Consider the following 12,880-nt stretch of genomic DNA (forward strand, 5'->3'; position numbering starts at 1 on the left):
ATGTTCTAAAAATATCTATTAAGTTGTTAGATCTAATGTGTCATTTAATGTCAGTGTTTGCTTGTTGATTTTCTGTCTGGATAATTTATCCATTGATGTAAGTGGGGTATTAACATCCCCTACTATTATTGTTTGTACTATCAATCCCTTTTTGTCAGTTAATATTTGCTTTATGTATTTAGGTGCTTCTATGCTGGGTGTGTAGATGTTTATAAGTGTTTTATCCTCTTGTTGGATTGATCTCTTTATCAATATGTGATGTCCTTCTTTGTCTCTTATTATGGTCTTTGTTTTAAAGTCTGTTTTTCCTGATAAAAGTATTAATACCCCAACTTTCCTTTTGTTTCAATGTGCATGAAATATCTTTTCCCATACATTCACTTTCAGTCTGTGTGTTTTTCAATCAGAAATGAGTGTCTTGTAGACAGCAGGTGTATGCGTCTTGTTTTCTTATGCATCCAGCCACCCTATGTATTTTGATTGGAGTATTTAGTCCATTTACATTTAAAGTAATTATTGATAGGTATGTCCTTTTGCCATTTTGTTAATTGTTTTTTGGTTGTTTGTTCCTTTCTTCTTCTGTAGCTCTATGCTGTTAAACATTAATGACTTTCTTTAGTGATATATCTGGATTTCTTTCTATTTGTATATATATTTGTGTGTATATATATATATATACACACAAATATATATTTGTATATATTTGTATATATATTTATATATCTATTTGTATATATATTATAGGTTTTTAGTTTGTGGCTTCTATGAGATTAATATATAACAACGTTTAGAACAGTCTATTTTGAGTATCAATTAAGTTTGAACACATTTCAAAAACATTAAATTTTTTTACTCACCTCACATTTACATTTTTGACATATTTTACATCTTATGTGTGTGTATCCTTTAATTTATTATTGTTACACATTATCTTACTTCTTTCATCTTTTAAACTTAACACTAGCTTTTTAATTGATTGATCCACTATTTTTACAAAACGTTTGCCTTTATCAGTGAGATTGTTTTTTCCCTACATTTTATTAATTTTAGTTTTGGCCTTTTCTTGTTTTGTTTAGAGAAGTCCTGTTAACTTTTCTTGTAGTGCTGGTTTAGTAATAATGAACTCCTTAGTTATTGCTTTTTTGGGACACTCTATTCTTCCTTAAATTCTGAATGATAATCCTGCTAGTTAGAGTATTCTTGGTTGTAGGTTTCATCCTTTTATCACTTTGAATATATTGTGGCATTCCCTTATGGCCTGCAAAGTTTCTACTGAAACATCACCTGATAGTTTTATTGGGGGCCCCTTGTGTGGAACTAGCTACTTTTCTCTTGCAGCTTTTAATATACTTTCTTTATCTTTAACTTTCGGGATTTTAATTAAGTTGTGTCTTAGTGTGGCCTCTTTGGGGTCATCTTGTTTGCAACTCACTGTGTTTCCTGGACTTGGATGTATGTTTCCTTCACCGGGTTAGAGATTTTTTTCAACCATTATTTCTTCAAATAGGTTTTCTGTCCCTTTGTCTCTCTTTTCTCCTTCTGGGACCCCTATAATGTGAATGTTGGTATGATTCATGTTGTTCCAGAAGTCCCTTAGACTATTTTTATTCTTTTTATTTTTGCTGCTCTGATTGGGTGATTTCTACTACATTGTCTACCAAATTGCTGATCTATTCTTATGCATCACCTAATCTGCTGTTGATTTCCTCTAATCATTTCTTTTTCATTTCAGTTATTGTATTCTTCACTTCTTTTTGGCTCTTTTTTTATATTTTCTGCCTCTTTGTTAAAGTCCTCACTAAGTTGATCCATCTTTCTCCTGAGTTCACTGAACATTTTTATAACCATTGCTTTGAACTCTTTATCTGATAGATTGGTTGTCTCCATTCTGTTTAGTTGTTTTTTCTGGGGTTTTGTCCTGACCTTTCATTTGGAACATATTCCTTTGTCTTATTTTGGCTGTCTTTCTGAGTTTGTTTTTATGTGTTAGGTAGACCCACTGCATCTCCCAGTCTTGAAAACAAATGGCCTTTTGTAGGAGGCATCTTGTGGGTTTCAGTGGCACAATCACCACTGCCTACCAAAGCCGAGTGCTCCAGGGGTGTCCCCTGTGTGATTGCATATGCCCTCCTGTTGTAGTAGAGCTGCAATCACCTGTGGGCATGCCCACTACAATCACAGTGGGTGGGGTTGATCCTCAGATGGACTGGCTGCAAAGACCAGCCATGACTACTTTGGATAATCTGGTGTATGAGGGCTTGCCCCATGGAGTAGGAGCTGCTTCAGAGGAGCTCTGGTACCATTGAGGCTGCCTGTGATGTGTGTTGGTTGTGGAGCTTCTTGGGTGTGGCTCTGGTGCAGGTCAAGGCTGGCTACCAGGTGTGTCAGGCCTTGAGCCTCTTGGGAAGGGCTCTGGAATGAGCCACTGCTGGCCACTGCTTGTGCCAGGCTTGCACTGCTTTGGAAGGTTACTGTGTGAGCCAAGGAAGGCTGCTTCTTGTGTTGGGGCCACTTGATAAGAGCTACAGTGTTAGCCGTGGCTTATGCTGGGCTTATGCTGGGCTTGGGGTTGCTTGGAGAAGGCTGTGACATAAGCCAAAGCCAGCTGATGCTTGTGCCGGGCTTGGGGCCACTTGGGAAAACTTGTGATGGGAATCGAGGCTGGTCGCTGTGTGTGGTGGGCCTGGAGCTGCTTGGAAGAGATCTGACCAGGACAAATGGGTTGGGAGGAGCTGGCTGGATTGCAAGAGGAATGGCAAGGCAGGGCATATGATGTTAGCCAGGTTAATGGAGAGAGACAGATTCAGTGCCCACCTGCACTAGGCCAGCCAAGTGGGAGAAGAGCACAAAAAAAGAAAGAAATAGTGGCACCCACCAGAGCTTCTCTCCATGGAGAGAATTCCCACCAATCCCTGCTGCTCCTCTGAGGATATTTTATACCTCCTTTTGTGGGGAGGGTGGGGACCCATTCATCTATTTTGGAGAGTTTCAAGTTCTTTGTTCACTATCTCCCCTGGCAAGGCCTTCCTTGGAGGGCCATTCTGGCCATTGCTGATTCTTCTGGTTCTCTGAGTCTATGCCATGTCATATGTGCTGTCTGCTTTCAGACATCAAGGCTCATGTCTCTCCCAGGTGGCTGCGGATCCAGGTGGTGAGAGGCTGAAAGAAAGTATCAGTACCTTCCTCTGTTACACCTCTGTTGGTACTTTTCTCCCTACCTCCCTTTCCTCCCTCAACCTTCTCACTACAGTGTTTCCTTATATGGCCCTGAGTTGGCTCCAAGTTCATAGTCTCAGAGGAATTACATGACGTGCATAAATTATGAAACATTTTTGCAAATTAAGTTTTAATTAAAACCAGAAGCTTAGAGCATCCAACTGGAAGTAGTCACAATGTTGAAAAGTGACACTGGTCGGGTGGGAGTTCAGGAGAAGGTCTGAGTGGGTCTGCATCCTGCTCAGATATTTCCAAAATGAATCCTGCAGAAAAGAACTTCCTTCCCTATCAGATTCTCTTTAATCTAAACTGATCCCTGGACTGCCATGTGGACAAATGTGGTTCCCACGCAGGAAATGCGAATGCATCATGGTGGTGGTTTTATCTGGACTTTGCCAAATTTCCTCTGATTCTACCAACCTGTGTTCTCACAGGGAACTGGCAGGTCTATGGGCTCCCCTGCCTTGCCAGAAGTCCAGATAATTTATCAGCATGATTACCACCCAAAATAAGGCTGAAGAATGACAATTTTAATTGGAAACTTATTTTTACAATACAATGCAGAGTTCAAGCCTGATGAGAAATGACTTCTTATTGTGAGAATTTTCAGAACGTTATAATGAGCAAAATGTCTGGGGTTTTCCCCCAGCTGATAGTCCTTAGCTATATGTAATGTGAGAATTGTTCTGGTCTGCCCATTAATAATCCACATTTTCCAGCGTCCCAAAAAACGTCTGCCATCAAGTGAACAATTTATGCAGGCTTGCCTTTCATCTAGGCATGGCTCTACTGCTACAACAAAAACATCAGATTTTTTCATCTGAAGTGAAGTTTGAAAAATCTGACCTTTGTCCATTCAGGAACTTTGAATTTGAATATTCTCTTTGTCTTTAACTTATTTGGTCACAGAAAAGGCCCATCCATATAGTCTATTTTTAAAAATTACTGGAAAGTTTTTTGAGACGATAATACATAGTGTTGACTTAGGGGTGGTGAAATGAACATTAGAAAGAGAGAATCCTGGTCAGAGTGTAAAGGACAACTTTTCTCAAGAGTATTTGGACTAAAATATACAATGCCCTTTTACTAATAATTCAACTTCTTGAAAAGTTGAGAATGTGTACAATAATTTCACTATAAGGATGTTTATTACAAAGATGTTTACACTATAAGGATGTTTATTATGCTGTCATTTGTGTTAATGACAAAGTGAATATAACTCATATAGCTAATAATAAGGAATTCAATAAGTAATTTATTATACCTTCAAATAATTGTCTACTGTGCAGTCATTTAACACGCTGTTAACTGAGATCAACAATGGATATTAGCATCATAGGTGGCTTTAAGTGTCGCCTTTTGCCTATATCTTATTTAATTTTCTACAAGAAACATGCATTGCTTGTGAGATTTTTTTTTAAAGAAACACCTTAAAAAGTATATGTATTACAAAGAAGGGTCTTTCTGTCTATATTTTTCTTGCTTTTAAACATTCTGTTGGAAAAAAAAGTTAAAGGTCTACCTGTACCCCAAACTAGATGTTGAGAAATGACTAATAAATTTCATATGGTCAGGTAAGATAACATCCAGACTGATAATAGCAAGACAATTTGGAATACATAGATACCATTCCCCCCATGTGTCTTTCCAACAGGTTTGAAGGACTTATAGGATGTGAAGCAAAAATTTAAATGGGGATTTGAATAATTTTAAAGTAGAAAAGTTATATATATATATATATATATATATATTCTTTCATTGACCTTGTTTTTGTTCTTTTCTTCCACTCTGCAAGGTTGTCTGTCTCTACCACTGCTTCCATTCTTTCCCCCTTCATCACAAACCACCATGACAAAGAATTGATTGAAGCCATGAGACCCGGGGCAGTTGCCTCAATTAGGGATTGTAGAATGAGCAGCAGAGTCCCAATATTTAAGGAGAAACAGAAGGAATACGAAATAAAGAAAGTAAACTGACCCTCATGTGAAAGCCAAGGGAGAAGGAGATTCTAAGGACAAAGAGAATGACTAAAGAGATACCCTTTGTCTCCTAACTTAGCTAATATTATCATAAAGACCAAAATGGCTTCTGGAATTTTGAGAAATATGATGCCCTATGTGGGTGTAAGAAAATTTCACACATTGCATTGGAAATCTTTTGAGAAAATTATTCCTGAGTAATTTTGAAACTCAGCAAACAGTATGGAAATATGTTGATGAATCCCTTGATTTGTACAAGTAAAATCTATTTGTGAGCAGACATGGCGTGTACCTAGAGATGGCCAGCTGCAAGTATCTATGGGAATAATGAGAAAAACTCAGGGTATTCAGGATATCCCCATGACTTATGATAAGCTGGAAGCCACTAGAAGCTAAGTCCCATGGATGGACACAGGGCTCAAATGATACCATTGGCGCTGAGTTCTTTCCATCTCACAGCCCTGCCTTCCATGATGTTGGCTTTACTCTCAGGCCCCATTTGATCATCTCTCCCCAGCAGTGCAGACTCTAGTTGAAAGAGGAAAGGGAAGAGGAGAGAAAGGGTGAGAGGGATGTAATTTTGGGTTACTTCTATAGTGATCCTTATTAGTTTAGATTAGATCATATGTCTACTCTGGCCAGGAAAGCGTGATGAGTTTCTTGGCTTAAGTCTGGGCACTGTCCACATTATGGGGCTTGGAGCAGAGCCTTATCCAGAGCATGGGGGCTACTATGAAAGAAAGGGGTTATGATGAGAGCAAAGAGACACATGTCTACTATCAGAGTCACACACTGCATAAAGCACCGTATTCAGTCCTTACCACTTCTTCACATAAGCCACTGTGAAGGAGTGATGGCCCATTGAGGAGGTTTGTGATCACAGGCCCATGGGCCCATCCATGGACCATGACATAGTTGGTTATTAATATAAACTCTCACACACTGTGAGTTTGGAGCCAACCCTGAAAACGCTAGAGGGTTCAAGGCCAGGGGGTAAAAACAGCAACCATTACTTGCTAGAGGGTTTAGTAGTTTCTCAGCATGTATTTGTCTCATTTGATCCTTAGCTTAATCTGATGAAATGGTGTTATTACTACCATCTTACAGATGAGAGATTCAAAGATGCTATTTTGTTGCCCAAGTCCTCACAGCTGGTATGTGGTAGAGGTAGGATTTGAAACCTGGTCTACTGAACCCCAAGGCATTCCCTCCTTTCTTCATTCCTGCTCCCTTTCTTTCCTTCCTTCCTTCCTTCTTTTCTCCCTTCCTTCCTTCCTTCCTTCCTTCCTTCCTTCCTTCCTTCCTTCCTTCCTTCCTTCCTTCCTTCCTTCTTTTCTTCCTCCCTCCTTTCTTTTTCTTTTCTTTATTTCTTCTTCTCTTTCTTACTTTCTTTTCTTTCTCTCTCCCTCCTTCTTCCTCTTTCCTTCCTCTTTCCCTTCCCTTCCTTCCCCATCCCTTCCTCTTGCCTTCCCTTCCCTTCTCTTCCCTTTCTTTCCCTTTCCCTTACTCCTTCAGCAAATATGTACTAAAATCTTATAGTACATGTCTAATACCTGGTGATAAAACAATGACTAAGATAGATGTGGCCCCTGGATGGATCTTAAGTTCTTAGCTGGAGAGGTAATAAAAATAATAAACAAGAAGACTGCAGAATGTAATAAATGCTAAGACAGGAATAAACAAGATGATATCATAGAAAGACACTTGGGGTTAAAATAAGGGCTCCTGTCAGATGTGCCATCAGAGCTGAAATCTGACAGATGGATTGGAATCAGTAGTGTGTAGGGGTTTTGGTCAGCGCGGGCGTGGGGAGGGGTGGGGAAGGGTGTGTAGCAAGGCTTGGACAACAGGGCTGGCATAGTACCAGGCTTACACTGTTAGATCGTTCTGGATGCAGTGTAGAGAAAGGACTTGGGGGAGGGATGTAAGTGAGGAGACAGATGAGCAACAATGGTGGCTTGCTGGGGGGATGGCAGGAGTGGATGGATGTGGGACAGACCCTGCACCACCAAATCTTAGCTCATCAGAGACCTCCCCCTCCTTGGCATAGGTTTTGGGGTTCGAGCCAATTAACAGAACTTCCTCTGATGTAGAGAAGAGTGGGATCTTTATCCACTTTGCTTAATGAGGAAGAATGGAAGATTATAAATGCAAACATGAACAAGGAAAAAATAAACACAAGGAACCTTTGCAGCGAGCAGGGATCTATCGCTCATTCATAAGGCCTGAGGCAAAGGGTCAGTTTTACAAATGGAATAAACATATGTAGGCCAGGCGTTTTTTGTTTTACACAGTTGGCAGGAAAATACTTTGTTTCCCGTTTGGTCTTTACATATTTTATAATGAAATGTGTTGTTTTGATCAATAGATCTTTAATTGGAGTTTTATTTTTGAAAAAGAGTCCAGCCAGTTCTGGAACTTTGTGGAGCAAGAGCAGTGGCTGTCCCCTCATTGCCCCCATGACTCTCCATGGAACTCTAGCATAGAAATGAAGCAAATGAGGGAAGTTAAACCAAAAACGCTCCCTTGCCTCAGTGGATGCACTGTCTCATTTTGAGACACCTTCATTTAGCCTCAGGGACTCAGAACTCACCTGGCTCTCCTTTCGTTCACCTGTGGCACCTCACGGCTCCTCTCCGGGCCCCCTTAGCATGCTACCTCGAACTGGTGGAACCACCCACGATTCAGTGCCCAGATGTGAGCTCTCTTCTACCTGCACTCACTCCACTCCCTCCGTGACCTTGTCTGCATACGGACAATGACCATACTGCCTACCCTACACCTCTGCCTGCCTGTCTAGTCGACATCCTAAAATCGTCAATTTCAGACAAAACCAAACTCCTGATATTTTCCCTCAAATATGCTTCTCCCATAGTCTTCCCCTTCTCAGTAAATTGCTGTTCCATTTTTGCATTTACCTGGGCCAAAACCCTTGGACATGCCCTTGATGTCTCTCTTCTCATATTATCATCCATCTATTATCTCTCCAATAGATCTGGGTGGCACCTCCTGCCACCTTTACCATCAGCACCTTGATCCATTTCTACACCATCTCTCCTCTAAATTATTGAATAGCCTTTTCACTAGCCTCCATTCTCAAATCCTGTCTTTGCTTCTCTCTGGCTGTGCAACCCTGTAGTTTTATCATCTGCAAATAGAACTTGCCTTATAAGGTTTTTATGTTTTCAATAAATTAATGTAGGTAAAGCACTTGGAATGGTGGACAGCATGTGCTAGCTATTGTAATTGGCTGTCATTGCTACTGTCCTCAACATCCTAGTGTGTGGTTTCCATCCTCAAGATAACTTCATTGTCCAGAATAACTGCTAGGACACCAGCCATCATATCGACCTTCCTGGCAGCGGGATGGAGGGAGTCCTTTTAAGGACACTAGCTGGAAAAGCCACTTCTATGGGTATCTCATTGGCCACAACTGAATCACTTAGCCATACCAAGTTCTAATAAAGTTATTTAGCTGAACTTGGCTCAGCTACAGCCTAAACCCTAAAAGTTGGGTTTCTGTTACCAATAGAAAAGGGCAGAATAGCAGGTGCTGCACCTGGCCATCACTATGCTATGGAATAGAGGTATGTGGTATTATGAGGGCATGTAATGAGGGCATATGATACGCGAGGTCAGGCAAGACTTCTCTGAAACAGTGACAACTGATCATAGAAGTGGAGGTGTTAGCTCAGCAAGGGAGGAGGGGTAGAGTGAGGGTTCCAGGAAGAAGAACAAATATCTATGTCTGTGACAGGAGAGGGCATGGTAAACATTTAGACTACACCGTACATCATATCATGTGCTGAGAAACATGGTAGGCTGGATTCTCTGTCTTCAATCCAGACTCTCCCATTAAGGGTGGTACCTGGATTTCCCACTGCCACTCTGTCATATGGGAGGTGCCCAGATGGAATGGTCTGAGAGGCCCCAAGTCCTTCAGGAGGATAGGTTGGCGTTAGCACCCTTCATCTTCATGAGAAGCAGCCCCTTGAGCCTGACGTTTAAAGCAGAGGTAGGGCTGCAGAGAGACTTGACTTTGACCCTCAGCTCAAGCATGTCTTGGCTTGGTGAACTTGTACTATTTTAAGTACAATTGACCCTTGAACAGTGCAGGGGTCTGGGGCACCAACCTCGCCCACCCTCCACACAGTCAAAACTCTGCATATAACTTTTGACTCTCCTGATAGCCTACTGTTGACCAGAAGCCTTACCGATAACATAAACCATCAAGTAATGCATATTTTTTATGTTATATGTATTATATATTGTATTCTTATAATAAAGAATGCTAGAGAAAAGAAAATGTTATTAAAAATTGTAGGAAAGAAAACAAATACATTTATTGTAGTTATAAAAACACATCCACATATAAGTGGACCAATGCAATTCAAACCCATGTTGTTCAAGGGTCAAGGGTATTATCTATTTCCTCATCTATAAACTGAGGAGGATACTAGTATCTAACCCAGAGTTCTTCTGTGAGTGCCAGTGTTGCTCAAGATGGTGAAGCATTTAGCCAAACCTGGTCCATTAAGAGTGTTCACTCAAGGGTCGCTGTTCCCATCATTACTGCCGCCTTCATCTTTATCCTTTTCCTCTCCTCCACTCTATCCTGAATGACATATTCTCCATCTTTCTATGTTCGAATATGAAGTGTCACATGAATGCATCCTGTGCCCAGCTTTTCTCTGGGAAGCACACAGCATACCATGGCTTCTTACTTTCTTTGCCCTTCCTTTTAAAAAGTGACAGGAGATTGTGTACAGTTGGGTATAGAATCATCCAATCTGGGGGATTTGTCCTGGAGGGATCCTGAAGCTGGCTGTGCAGACCTTGATGGGATGAGGGAGAAAACAGACCCAGACAGGTTGACAGTATGTGACAAGGTGGCCTTGAAGAAGAGAAGGTTTTGCAGAAGAGAAGTTGCCTACCTCTGGCCACGTGATGATTGGAAGTTCCCAGGCTGGTCTTATGCACATCCATGGGCCAGTGAGGCAGTCTGCACATATACAGAAACCTGTGCCAGGCATATGGGAATCCGAGAATTTCATATGTATTCTTCTGGCAGAGATATTTATTTTTCTCTTGAAAGCTATCAGCTTTGGTTATCAACATGGTATGTGTGTGGGTGTGGGGGATTGGATTTAAGGCAGTTTCCCCAATTATCTTTCCTTGGAATTCACCCTACACATACCCTAGTAATAAGATACCTTCTTTAACAAGGTGAGCTCCAATCACTGGCACAGCTTGGAGAACTTCATAGAGACTTATATCCAGGGCAGATACCCTCATGCCCTAATGGAGCCTGTGACCTAGCGGAGGAGAGACACTCAACGAATACATCACAGAAAAACCATATATGTGCTCAGAACTGCAAAGAAAAAGCACAGTGAGATCTTTAGAGATCATCATGTCCAGGAATATGTTTTGCTATTCCTTATTTTTTTGGCCCACAACAGACATTGCTAATTGGTTATTACATTTTTTCCAACACAACTCAGACATAACTGCAGAACCCTTCTCAACATGGCCCTCCAGACAGCCATTACTAATCAGTCAGACTTGGCTCTCAAGGCAAAACCTATTGGCCTTCCAAGATCTGGCCCATTCTCCAGTCCTCCCTCCGCCATCCTTTTTTACAGAGGCGCGCCCTGGCCAGAGGCTGGAAGGCTTGGGCCTCAAGACTCCAGCCAGAGACCAGAGTAGACCCAGTGTCTGGTTGGTCTGGCTCCCTGCTCAGGGCTCTGCACACTGTTTGTGAATGTTGGGTGGGCGATGTGTCCTCAAGAGAGCCGACCCCCAAGCAGTAGCATCTGTGGCTGCCGGCTATCCAATCTAAATTTGTTATGTTCTATTCTGAGGCTTCTTCTCAGAGGTCTGACCTGTTTGGGGCATTGCAAGCTGTAATTTATGGTATTTAAAAGCTCCGATAGGAAAGTTGCTCTTTGTTCTCAGGAGTTATTTCTTGAGGAAAATATATATTTTGCGGAGAGTTTGAGGGCAGTCTTAACCTGAAGACATCACCACAAAGGCTAGTCTCTCATTTCCCTTCCCAGAATGTCTTCTCTTGTGCTTAAATGGGTGAGTTAAAAAGTAGTGTTTTCTGCTCAGCTAAGATAAAGCTGAGAGGAAGGGGGGGGGAGAGAGAGAGAGAGAGAGAGAGAGAGAGAGAGAGAGAGAGAGAGAGAGAGAGAAAACAGCTCTCCTTTCAAAGAAACCTGTCAAGTCCGGCAATGTGTGTAGGACTTAACTTTGGTATTTATTTTATAGTTCATCAAACATTTATAATTCTCACAGCCCCCCCCCCATGCATTTTGTATGACATAAGCTGTGATTCAACACAAATGCTTTCCTAAGGAAACATACATTTATCATTAGCCCTTAATGTTCACATCCCCAAGGTTTCTTTTCCGTTGTGTGAAAAGATGTTTAATATTTAAGAGACTTTTCTTTAAGTGATTCCTCATTTTAGGCTCAATTTCTCACCTCCTGATGCATTTTTTCTGAACCCTTGAGAAGCCCTGGAGGAACTTGTGAACTTCCTTTTTGAATAGTGGCAGCCATAATTAGGAGGAAAGAATCAGAAAAACATGCGTGTATTCCTGTCTTCTTAAATTGGGAGACCTTTCGGGATAAAATTGCTTGAAAAGTGAGTGCTGGAGAGGCTGGGGTCTGCCCTTCATGAAAATTCTTTAGATCACTCTGGAGAAGTCTCAGACCCAAGACATTTTGTTGATGTGGATTTATCCCTCCTGCTCTTTGCTGGGCTCCATCCACATCGGCAGAGCCTTAGGATGGGTTCAAGAAAGCCCTGGTCTTAGGGCATATGAACAAAGAACATTCCTCCCAAGGTAAAAAAAAAAAAAAAAAGGCATGGGAAAGGCAGAGTTAAATGGGGACCCTAGGATGTCTGGTTCAGTTGTCTTGTATCTTCTAGTATTTCTGATGTTATAAACTCGAGAGAAACATAAAGTCTGCAGTCACAATTTCTAAGTGTTTGTGGCTTTTCTTAGTGTGGGAGTTGAGCTGAAGTTGTATATTCTAAAGTCAGGCAACCCAGCTTTCCAGCGTATCTATGGGACAGTGTGTAATTATTTAACTTTGAATTTCCATTTTATTTTTCACCTGTAAAATGGGGGTACTAAGGGAACCTCATATTGGGTTGCTGTGATTTTGTTTCATAATACAAATAAAGGGTATCACACAGTGCCTGATGACATGTTCACACCCAATAAATGTTCATCTGTATGACAAGAATTATGTCTTGAAAATGAAGCAATTTCTAGATTTGGTATTTAGTGCATGGATAATAGTAATTCCACTCCAGATTAGAAAGAGGCTCTTTAAAATACTGCATTCTTTGTATAATGGCAGTCACAAATACTGAAGCATTAAACCACCACCTAATAGTCTCAGTGTAGAAAAATAGACAAATGTGTCTCATAAGTGTTCATCTTTTCCACGTATCTATGACTTGCATTCCTTGCCTGTGCCATTGGGAAAGCTATTATGTCTTATTTTATGGACTGACTGACTGCCTTTTTGTTGTTCTTACAATAGAATATTAGTTTAGTTCAAATGCACAAATTCTTGAGCATGGTTCCTTAACCGCCAATAAAGGGAACAGTTAATGTGCTACAAAGCCAGAAAATTTGACTTTAAAAGCATAACCTACTTTTAAT

At 41.0% G+C, this 12,880-nt stretch overlaps 1 protein-coding gene across 1 annotated transcript in view; it reads left to right on the forward strand.

Annotated features, from left to right (window-relative positions):
- Nucleotides 1-12,880, forward strand: part of LOC109389079 (voltage-dependent calcium channel subunit alpha-2/delta-3) — a gene marked incomplete at its 5' end in the record, with an annotated part of 298,701 nt that overhangs the window by 45,145 nt on the left and 240,676 nt on the right. The gene's annotated exons all lie outside the window — the stretch shown is intronic.

Source organism: Hipposideros armiger, unplaced genomic scaffold (genome assembly GCF_001890085.2).
Source record: "Hipposideros armiger isolate ML-2016 unplaced genomic scaffold, ASM189008v1 scaffold_220, whole genome shotgun sequence".
Taxonomy (NCBI): domain Eukaryota; kingdom Metazoa; phylum Chordata; class Mammalia; order Chiroptera; family Hipposideridae; genus Hipposideros; species Hipposideros armiger.